Here is a 10,466-nt window from a genome sequence, read left to right on the forward strand (position 1 = left end):
CAAAGCTAACATGAAAAGGCAGATCAGCAGTCGGTGGGGGCGAAGGGAAACGTGATGGGCTAAAGGAGACAAGAAGCAAGTTTCAGAAGATATGTAAATGTTTGGCTCTTTCTTTGTTAGTAGTTGCAAACACATAGACATTTAGAAGACTTATCAAACTATATTCTCAAATGATAACCCTTGGCTGTATATAAACCAGACCCCTAGGCACTTAGTTACTTTAAAACCTACTGCTTCTTTCGTCTAAAAAAATGGTGCTAATGCACTTATACTTGTCCTATTGTGCATTTTACTATACATTTCGGTGTATTTATACAAAGGACAGCATCTCCTTTTAAATTGAATGTAAGGAGGTTTTTGCTGACTTTATTTCTTACTGCCTTACCTGATTGTGTACCAACCATTCAAGACAGTTGCCTCCACAAAGCTGACTTGGTAAAACCCACGAGGGAGCACTGGTCCCGGGGAGAGAGAGACAGGAAGCTGCTTCAGCTCTCATGGCCTCTGGGAGCTCATTATTGAAGACTTAACAACCATTACACACGTCGTGAGGAAGGCCTTGCTATATAAAGATTGTTTCGCAGCATCTGCTGTTGGTAGTTTAATGGCAACCGATTGCTGAGGGACCCCGCTGGAGGCTCCCGCTGATGTCCGTGAATGCAGCCCACTTGTTTCTGAAAAGGTGATTCAGTGTGTATTTTGTTGCCTGGCACACAACTCTGTGCATCTGGACTTTTGACAGATACATTAAGATGGAGGTTGGGGAGGGGGGCTCAAACAAGAGTACGTTCTCACTGTGTCTTCCAAAGACAAAGCTGTCGTTCTCCAGTGTTTAGAATTCTGAATCCCTAAGAACCAGGTCTGTCTTGTCTATGCAAGACCTGAGAGTGCAAGGAAGGACTCCAGGGACAAAGTCAAACCCGTCCTACTATTTCCATGGCTGCTGGCCTGGAGCCCTGGCTGTTGGACAAATGTTACACCTGGCCCTGCCTCTGCCCCTGGGAGTGCCCAGGACCATGTGAGCAGGTAGTTCTGCAGCCCCGGGAGGTATTATTTTCACGTGTGGGAAGTAAACAACACATTTTAACTATGGCATAATCCGTCTCTAGGATAGCTGGTTCCTGGAGACCAGGAAAAGTAGCTCAGGAAATAGCCAATTTTGGTAGAGAAGAAATTAATTCCACTCAAATAACAGAAAAGCAACAGGAGCAAAGCACTGAACTGGATGAGTCACGTAGACCAGTGCCCAGAGCTCAGGACCATCTGTAGATAAGGGCTTAATCAGAGCTTCCTGGTGACTCAGTTTTACACGTCTTTGAGGAGGAGGAGGAGGAGGACTGGGAACCAGGAGCAGGCTGGTCCTTGCTGTATGACTCGCTGGGTTTTCCCCAAGTCCAGGAAGTCAGGCTTGTAGCTAAATTTTAGCCCCTTCCTGATCCAGGTGGGCAGGAAGTGCCTGAGTTCTTTTGGGTCATACCTGGGGGTGGGGGACCCACCAAATGGGACTGGCTGTACCTGTGTCTTTGTACCTTGGAGGTGGTTCGCATCACTCATTCCACAAGTGTACACAAAACGAAGAAGTCAGGGCACACTGACAGCGGCAAAGAAATAACAAATGACAGGGTGGGAACACGAAGCTCTTAAGCGCTGCTGTCTGGAGCCATTTAGCTTTGGCCTGCAGCCCTGGCGTGTGCACCCCAGACGCTCCTGAGGGCACGGCTGGATTATCGCACTGCAAGATGATGGATGTCTAAAGTGAGTTATGAAGAAAAGGTCAACTTGTGTTCAGAACATTCTGTTTAAGAAGGGCAGAGTGCTACATAAAGCATCTTAGAGAAATTACTTTGCAAAATAAAAATGTTAGATTGGCAAGTTTAGGTTGCGTTATGCTGGCTTTTAATATCATCTCTACTTAAAGTATGAGATTTGTTTCAGGTTGCAGTATTAAAAATCTCATCCAAAGATAATTGGTTTTTTTAAAATGTTCTTTCTGATGTACAAGCATGAGTTGTGCATAAGTTATGCACATATACATATATATTTGTGTGTTGTTTTAAAGATGTTTCCTATTGTGTGAGTGTCTGTGTGTATGTATGTATGTGTGTATGTGTGTGCCTGTACCACATGTATGAGCTGGATCCTCTAGAACTGAAGTTACAGTTGGTTGTGAGCTGTGTGAGTGCTGAGAACTGAACCCAGGGCCTCTACAAAAACATCAAGTACTCTTAACTGATGAGCCCACAAAAGTGTGTGTGTGTGTGTGTGTGTGTGTGTGTGCATGTGCTATATGATGTGTGTGTTATGTGATGTATGTGTTTGTATGTGTATATATATGTGTGTGTGTGTATGTGTGTGGGGGATGTTATGTATGTGTATATGTGTAGTGTCTGTGTGTATGGTGTGTGTATGTATGTGTGTAAGTATGTATGTGTGTGATGTGTGTCTTCCTCCTCTCTCCTATTACCATCCTCCAAGTTTTCCTTTCTTCCATCTGAACTCGGGTTGTTTTGCTCAGTGTTCTGCCCTGGATCTCATCTCATTAGAAATACTGCCCCTACCAGGCAGTACTGGCACATGCTTTTAATCCCAGCACTTGGGAGGCAGAGGCAGGTGGATTTCTGAGTTCAAAGCCAGCCTGGTCTACAGAGTGAGTTCCAGGACAGCCAGGGCTACACAGAGAAACCCTGTCTCAAAAAACAAAACAAAAAAAACAAACAAAATATTGTCCCTGATCAATCTAATCCACTATCGATTTCTCTGATGTCCACCATATTCGTACTTATGATGTAGTTCTTACTCACATGAGACTTTATACAAGACTGTGTACAAGGATACACAGGGATGTGTGTAACACCCTGTCTGGGCAGAGGTCAGAGGGAAGGCAGGAACCAATAATGTAACTTTGGGGACATGAGGACTTTTTCAGTTCCTTCCTCCATCTTCACAATCACCTCTACCCCTCAATTCTGCCTCCTCTATGCTATTTCTCATGTGGAGTTACAATGACCAGGAAGGTAAAGTCAGCTCTGTGTCCTGAAGTATTTACAGTGCTGAGAGTCTTGCTCTACACTGAGCACTTTGTACTCAGGAAATCATGTCATGACGAGCTGGAGGGCAGCGACCAGTCTCTCCTCTGCTGTGACGGGTTAAAGACTGGGAAGGGGGGAGACTTGCCTAAACACTCAAGGCTGGCAAGAATGCAGCCAGGACTCCATTGCTGAGTCCCAGTCCTGCAGGCTTCTCGGTGCACGTGAGCTCTGGTCTAGCCTGAGAACCGGGTTCCTGAAACAGGTCTCTTTTCCTAAGCATAAGCATTCTGCAGGATTTTCCAAGGGTGATATGGAAATGCTCAGAAGTAGGTCAGGGAGCTTGATGGAGACTGTTTTAGCGAACTCAGATAACAGTCTTATTGCCTGGTCTCTGATCGGAACAGCAACAGTTTGTAAGATGAAAGGTTATATAGGCTTAGTGATGTATCCGTGGCAACAGGAATACGTAACACCTGAGGCACACAGGAATTAAACTTACTGCTTGACTCCATTAGAACCTTCGCTGAACCTCTAAGTTAACTGGCAAGATCTAATCTCACTCTGCAAGAGTTAGCAGCCAAACCTGCCCCATTGGTGCCCTTTAAATCCATTGTTGTTGTTGTTGATGATGATGTTGATGATGTTGATGATGTTGTTGTTGTGTTATTGATGATGTTATTGACGATGATGTTGTTGTTGATGATGATGATGATGCTGTTGTCAACTTCAGACTAACCCCTCTACTATCATTTAGAAACACAAACAGTTTACTATAGAAAAAAGTCAGCCATTTCGGAGCTTTGGGGAAGAAGATGTAGGGTTTCTTAGTGCTAAACTAGATTTCCTTTTCTCTTAAAATGTTCATACAATATTTTAACAGTGGGGCAAGGGGAGGATTTCTGGCAGGGTATCCAATCAGACATTTTATTGAATAAGAATGGGTGTGTATTAAAAGATTCACTGGAGGCACCATCTCTAATTCTTTCTTGATAAAAATGTGCTTGTGAAATAAATGACATAAATTTCTCTGAACCAAAAAAGAATTTTAGTTAGTAAAGGGATTTTTTTTTAATCTTTAATTTTCCTGCCTGTGAGCTATTATTAGTCTCATCAAGAAAATGGAGCAATTATTCTGAAAGTATAATCCTTTGAAAAAGAATTATCTTTATTTTGGTATGTCTGTATCGGTTCGTGCTAACTATATGCACATGTGTTTGCTAAGTAGATATAAACATATTTACATAGCTATGCATGTATACATGGTAGACATATGTCAACATGCCCAGATATCAGTCAGCCAAGCTAGGTCTCTTGTATGAATTGCTATGTAGAAATATACTGGCTTGATTTTCAAATTCATTGTATCCCTTCCTCTTTCTAAAAATACAGAACACAGAACATATTGCTTTCTTCAGAATCAAAGTAGAATCCAGGTAAGAGAGAGCCCCGTTTCTCCCATTCTCAGTCAGCTGGCTACCCACAGCCCTCTAGACAGGATCCTTCCAGCTGCCTCTGAGGACATCATGTTCCCATTTCTGTCTCCTTGAACCAATTCACTCAAACAAAAGGTCATCGCAGACAGCAGCCCAGTCTGGCCGATTTGACCATTTTAAAGAAAATGAGCAAATCAGAGTCTCTGTTTCTATGTCAGAAGATGCTGACCTGTGCTACAGTCAGCCCCCACTACCGCTTTTAACACCCCCACAGCCTTGATAAAAACACCCACATCCCCCTACTTCCACTCTACCACCCACGCCACCCCCTGCCACCCCCAATCAGAAAGTGACTGGACGGAACAGAGGAACAACAAAAGACAGCCAAGAACCCTGTCCTATGGAAACACGCCTCAATTATACTGGCAAAAAATAGCTATTTTTAAAAATAGCACAACCACGAGGGAGAAAAATGTATCGATTTTTTTTTCATTATTTTTTTCCTCCTGTTGCTAGGATGTAGTCATTATTAAAGGAGACTTGTTGCCTAGGTGAAAAATCTTCCCAGAGTAAAGGAACAGTGCGCCCCCTGCTGACCAGAAACACAGGCTGTTGGATTTGATTTCCTGAGTGCTTTCATTGTTGTTTTTCTTGGTTTTGTTTTGCCTCCTTCACCTCCAAGTTTAAAAACAAAACAGACAAAGCAGATAGACACTTTTATCAGACAGCTTCGAATTTCACCTGCAAAATTATATTCCAAGGATTTCAGCAATGCACATAAAAGAATCTGGAGAGGTTTTTCTCCCCCTCTTCTATAAGATGAGACATGAAGGGAATCTGTCAGGGCCCAGGTCTTCTGCTGCTTGTGACTCTTTATCTCTCTCTTTTTTTTTAACTTGTGGTGAGCCTGACACTTAAGGTGGCTCTTGACCTACTGATTTTAGTTATTTGGCCATCAGAAGCTGTAGGAAAACTTGAGACAAGAAAATACCCAAAGACTCACGAGGACAGCTAGGAGAGATTGCTGATGGAAAAGGGAGCATGCATTTTCTTCTGGGCCCTCTGGAAGCTAGGAACGAAACACTAGAGATTTTGAACGGAGCTGGTGAATTATGGAGGGCGGTGCTGGGATGAGAGAGAGCATGGAGTCTGGCTACATCTCCACGCCAGAGCAGCACTTCAGAAGACGAGGAAAGGAAAACTGTCAAAACAATTACAAAAGCCTTGACTGACGTGAGCAAGGCCCTGCATTGGAAGCAAAACCGGGGGGGGGGGGGGGGGGGAAGGGGGAGCGGGGAGGGGGGCGGGACGCGGGGTGGGGGGGGGGAGAAGGGGAGGAGAGAGGAGACAGAGAGAAGGCAATCTTGTCCAGGCAGTGTTGAGAGATAGGTATAGGGGTGGTTCTGAGGCTAAGGTCCTGTTCCCCAATTGGTTGTTGATCTGTCAGTAAAAATGCCATGGGCCAATTGCTGGGCGGAAGGGATCAGTGGGATTTCCAAGTCTCTAGAAAGATGCAAGGGACTTCCAGGTCCTGGAAGCAAGAGACAAATGCAAGGGAAGAGAGGAGAGAAGAGTTTGCCATGCCCCTGATGGAGATAAGTTGACCAGCCACGTGAGATCTTGAAACGGAATGGCGGCACAGGCCACTCCTATAAGCAGGTAGTCAGGCATTTAGCAGGGACTAGATGTAACTTAGCAACTAAAGTTTAGGGCAGGTGGGAGGTGCAGAATATTGAATATAAGAATATTGATAAGGGCATGCTTTTTCCAGGAGGGAGACAGTAGCGCCCAACAATTGTGTCAAAAGGCAAGTTAAAATTGAACAGCTGCGTGTCTGTGTCTTTTATCCGTCGATTGGAGGGAAGCTGCGTAGGGCTGGTAAGGCAGCCCGGTCCTGAAAGAGAGCTGAGGTGAGCCCTGAGATCATATACATACAATCAACAGTAGACCAAGCCGGCTATATTTACATACTTAGGAATGCATGCATGTAACAACTAAAGACAAGGAGGCTGTGAACTTGGGAGAGAGAAGATACACGAGAAAGGCTGGAGACAGGGAAGGGAAGGGCACTGTGACTATAATTTCAACAAAAAAAATATTTTAAAAATTGACATGGTTGAGTGGTTTTCTTCAGCTGCAACAGAACAACAAAAGGCGTTAAAAGTCAGAAATGCGGGGTGGATTCCTCTATAGATGGGAATAGCAGAGGGAAGGGGAGGAAACTGTTCTGTTAAGAACTCAGAAGTGGATGAGGCAGGTAGTGAAGCCCGTGTGGAGAGAAGGGGTTGGGGTGGGCTGACGTGCGGAATATATCGAAGAAGTCACCACGGGGTGAGAAGCACAAGTGTAGCCAGTCCCGCTTTTCTGTGCTCTCCCTTGTTCCTGAGTAATGATGTGGAGGTTTATGTTTATTAATAAATGCCTAGGCCTTAAGCTAGTCTTTGTCTATTAACTCTTAATTTATTTTAACCGTTTATACTATTCTATATCTGCCCCGTGGCTGGTTAGCGACCTCTCCCCAGTTTCATACATCCAGCTTCTGGGTGGGGAGCCTTCTGCCCGACTCTTCATCGGAGTTGTCTCTCCGCCCGAAAGGCCCACTTCACTGTCCTGCTTTTTGCTGCAAGCCATAGGCTTTTTATAAGTCAATCAGAAGATACCTTAGGCAGGCAAGGAAGGACAGAGACACAACTTCATACGGTGTACAAAAATATAACTCCAACACACAAGTCAGTGGGAGAGTTACCTGGGTCAGGAAGCCAGGGTCTAGGAAGGGCTTTGAGAACTCATGATCTTGGGAAGAGAGCCTTTCCACGTGTAGATTGTGCTGGAAATAATGATCTCTGGACACAGCGTGGACCTAGAGCCTGACGTCCAAGCCTTCATAGAATGAAGAAAGATGGCTGGGTTCTAAGGTCAGGCTGGTCTACAGAGTGAGTTCCAGGACAGCCAGGGCTACACAGAGAAACCCTGTCTCAAAAACGCAAAAAAAAAGGGGGGGGGGGCAGAAAGGTCTGGAAAACTCAATCTTTCTACTGCACCCCATGGGTGTGACTACTGCTTCTCTAGTGGGTAAGGTCTAGTTTGATGCCCAAAAATCTGGTCTCTTACTTTAAAACGTGAGGGATTCCCTTCAATCACTCCCTTCCTTGTCCTCAACTGTTTAAGGTATGGTTTTGTTTTGAAATCTGAGCCACACTAAGTTAAGAGTCCTACAGCCAGCTCCTTGGTTATACTCTGTCTGCTCTACTTTGTCTTAAGAGCCAGGTGAGAAAAACAGTCTTCCCTTCTCTTACCTGCCTATTTCTGGAACTACCCGACCCACCCTCACCCCCCACTCCCCACTCCCCAGTCCCCACCCTCCACCACCCCCCCACTCCCCACTCCCCACTCCCGAGGTGGGCAAATAGTCCAGCTTGTTCTCATAAAAGAAACAGATTAGCAAGAAACTCTGCTTTCCTTGCTGGGCCTGTCACGTGATAAAGAGAAGAGCCCTGAGGGAGGGAGCGCTTTCCCGCCAGACACTAGGAAGGAGAACGTGCTTGCAAGTCTCCATTTCGGGCTCAGTGTCCTGAAGTGCTTAATATCCTCATGGAAGGAAACACCACTTGGCAGAGGCCTTCTCACTGCTTTCCAGAGCCTCATCGATAAACCTCATCTCACGACGCAGCGGCTAAGCTCTGCTAAGCCTGCAACTTCCAGGGTCTCGTGCTTCACCCTCCTCCGCATAGGCTGGATGAAGGTAAATAAATTCTCAAGTTTATGAAAACAGAGGTTAGGCAACCCCACCCCCACATCCCCACATGCCTTTCCCCTGTACCCCCACCATCTTCAGTCCACACTCTACCCTGGATCCTGCCTCCCAGGGACCAGGAAAAGACACAAAACGCAACAGCTGGCAACCTTGGTCTTGCAAACTTGACAGTTCTGGGATCTGCAATGCTTCTGTTGCCTTCCAGGAAAATAGACCGGTGGGAGTTGGAGGCCTGTGGAGAAACCGGGTCGCCCTCCAACTTGCACGCTGTACCGTCACCTGTTCCATATACGGGGCTTCCAAGTACAGACCATGCTGATCAGCAAAGGCAAACAGCTAAGCCCTGTGATTCTTTCCAAGCCCTTCTTCCAAATTCACTGTAGTTGTGTTTAACAATCAACTATGCTAAAGCAGAATGCTGTCGTATTTTCTGGTTCAACAAGACCAAAAAGCATCAATTTATTTAAAAATCTGTTGAATACGACTACAGGGGGAGGGAGGAAGGGGTCTGGGAGATAGATGTCCAGAGTTCCCTCAGAAGGATAAAGGGCCCAGCTAGTGACCTGGAGGGGACCACAGAGAGTTTAAGGAAGGAGGTGAGGGAAGGGAGTCTACAAGCCTGCAGGGTAAGGGGCCACACACAAAGCTGTGAAGCAATTAGGAAAAGTCTACGCCAGTGACACTGGCTGTAAAGCCAGCTTGGGCAAAAGTTTGAGGTATTTTTGGTATCTCAGAAACATAATTAAGACAGGAGAAGAATCTTTCCTAGAGCTTACAGAGATGTTCCTCCAAACGCTGAGCATTGCATCTGTGCTAAACAAATAAGCTTGGATAACTGTAGGGTGAAAATAACTGTTAACGAACTTTGGAAACGGAAGGGAAGAATAAAAGAAAATAGACTCAGCATCCTGTCTGTGCAATGGGAATAAAGTCATACCCAAATCCACGGTCAAAAATGAGAAGATGGCGCCAGGATCCAGTTTCCCTGAGGTCAAGGATAAAGTGATTTGATAATTCACTTAAACTGTGTCTTAGCTGTTTAACTTCTCAGCACAGCATGCTATAAACAAACTAAGCCATGGAATCACTGAAGGCTTTCCTCAGTCAGGCAATGACAGGACCTCTGGAGGTGAAGAGCGGCTTCTCCCAAGCTCCCAGCCAAACCAACTCCTACATGTGGTTAATCTCTTTCTATAGAATTTACATCTTTGTGGCCTATCATTTTCTTCTGGGGTAACTAAATATCAAGGAGGTTTTATTTAGAAAATAAGATCAGATTTGGGAGTAGTAAAGCACACAGGAGTCTAATTTCTCTATTGATAGAAAAGTGATAAATCTGTTTAAATGTTGAAAAATTATTTTATGCATGGACCACCGTGTTTACTGCAATGATAAATCGTTATTAATAGGAAAAATTAATGACAAATCTCTATATATTAGTAGCTCCCAATGGCATGTATGTTCCAAAATAGATAATAAGGTTATTATAAAATAAAAATCCAACCTTCTAGCTAACAACTTCATTTTTTTCTTCCTTCAATTATATTCTTAACACAGGAGCTGATTAAAAAATCTAGAATATTTCAGACTTTTGATCAAATCTATAAAATGTTTAAAATACCAAGTCTTTGAGCTGGGGAGATGGATTCATGAATAAAGTACTTGTCGCCTGTATTAGTCAGGGTTCTCTAGAGTCACAGAACGTATGGATAGTCTTTATATAGTTAGGGAATTTATCAATGACTTACAGTCTATAGTCCAACTCCCCAACAATGATTAGCAGCAGCTGTGGATGGAAGTCCAAGGATCTAGCAGTTTCTTAGTCCAAGAAGCAAGCAGGCAAGGAAGAGTGAGAGCGAATCTTCCTTCTTCCAATGTCCTTATATAGATCTCCAGCAGAGGGTGTAGCCCAGATTAAAGGCTGTAGGTCTCCAACAGAGGGTGTGGCCCAGATTAAAGGCTTGTGCATCCATGCCTTTAATCCCAAATGATCTTGAACTCGGAGATCTCCTTGTCTAAACCACTATGCTTCAAGGTCTCCATGCCAAGATCCAGGTCAGAAACTTATATCCCTGAGCCTTCCAATTCTAGACTGTAGTTCATTCCAGATATAGTCAAGTTGACAACCAGGAATAGCCACCACATCGCCCAAGTGAGAGATCTGAGTTCTGGCCCCCAGCCCACATGAATACCAGAGGGACCTATAATCATAGCACTCAGGATGCAGAGTTTACTGTGAGCTAGCTGGCT

General features: G+C 44.6%; 1 protein-coding gene across 1 annotated transcript in view; it reads right to left on the reverse strand.

The window, feature by feature from the left end:
* LOC127682574 (uricase) overlaps positions 1 to 10,036 on the reverse strand; it is a 70,317-nt gene extending 60,281 nt beyond the window's left edge. The window contains exon 1 of the mRNA XM_052178988.1: positions 9,965 to 10,036. The gene's annotated coding sequence lies outside the window, so the exon portion shown is untranslated. The remainder of the gene's footprint in view (positions 1 to 9,964) is intronic.
* Positions 10,037 to 10,466: the final 430 nt, after the last annotated feature.

Source organism: Apodemus sylvaticus, chromosome 4 (genome assembly GCF_947179515.1).
Source record: "Apodemus sylvaticus chromosome 4, mApoSyl1.1, whole genome shotgun sequence".
Lineage (NCBI taxonomy): Eukaryota > Metazoa > Chordata > Mammalia > Rodentia > Muridae > Apodemus > Apodemus sylvaticus.